This window comes from Hirundo rustica, chromosome 4 (genome assembly GCF_015227805.2).
Source record: "Hirundo rustica isolate bHirRus1 chromosome 4, bHirRus1.pri.v3, whole genome shotgun sequence".
In the NCBI taxonomy this organism is placed as follows: domain Eukaryota; kingdom Metazoa; phylum Chordata; class Aves; order Passeriformes; family Hirundinidae; genus Hirundo; species Hirundo rustica.
This window is the reverse complement of record NC_053453.1, coordinates 54,679,299-54,680,539: the sequence shown is the minus strand read 5'-3', so window position 1 is coordinate 54,680,539 and position 1,241 is coordinate 54,679,299.

Sequence of the window (1,241 nt, the reverse complement as noted above, 5' to 3'; positions counted from 1 at the left end):
TGTTGTTAAAAACCATCACCATCTCTATCTTCAGTCCTCTCTTCTCTTAGTTAAGCCTAGTTCTTTCACTCCTCCCCTTTCCAACATGTTTTCCACCATCTATGCTCTCTAATTATTATGTCACCAATTGGCTCAGAGCTCTCTTGAAGTGTAGTGAAAGCGTGCCCAAAAGAGGAGCCCGTCTTCCAAATGGTGGTGGTCCTCCTTGAACCATAAACTATTTTTCAGGGTCACTTTTTCCACGAGGCATTTCAAATCCTGCCTTCCAGACGTGTGTAGAGCCCTTTCCAGCTCACCCTCAGCTGCAGATTTAATAATTCCCTAGCCCATCCACCAAGCTGTTTTAATGAAAACATGGTGTTATAGAGCACCCACTCAATAAATCTTTACAGTCTGACAGCAAATCATTGAAAACTTCTCTTTTATCTTATCTCTAGATCTGTTCATCCTTTTTCCATTGGACTATTCTCTAGTTTGTAGCTGCATATCTGTAGCAGACTGACACCCTTCTGTTGCCCAGTTTCTACAGTCAAAGCAGTGTAATAGTATGAACTACACTTTCCAAGGGCGTCATACTGGGTGCAGCCTCCAAAGAGGCAGATTTTTCCCTTGCAGGAGCTCCCAGCACAGCAACATGACTGTAGACAGTTGAGCTCCACTTCTGGCAACTGCAGTAAAGGAAAGACTAGGCTCCACAGTGTGTTTAGGAAGGGAAAGCTTTCTGGAGCCATTAAGTCACTAACGTCCGTGTAGTCAGACCTGAAAGAAAGGTGCTGAATTGATGGATGTACTTGTCATATTTATGGTTTGTAGCAGTGTGATGAATGTGCTTTGTGGTTTATAATGTGATGCTCATTTGACTCTTCTTTTTAAGATCTGGCTGATTTATAGAAGCCAGTGTTACTGTTGCATTTCAGTGGGGTGACAGGGATAATATTAGAGCACAGAGGTTTGTCAATTAGTCTCGTATGACAAAGCCAGGCTCAAAATGGCTGCCTCTGATTGGAAAGATTTAACCCTGGAGAAAATGATTCCACTTTAAAGACCTCTCTGATGCTGGAGTGACCCACTGATTTATGTCCTTACCCAGCATTTTGTGGAAGTCCTAATTTATGAGGACTTCATGAGCTCCAGATGCCTCGTGGTTCAATTCACAGAGGTGTGTTCCAACACACAGCACATCTCTGGCTGCAGCTGACCAGCACAGCAGATGTCGGGTACCATTGCCCAGCTATAACAGA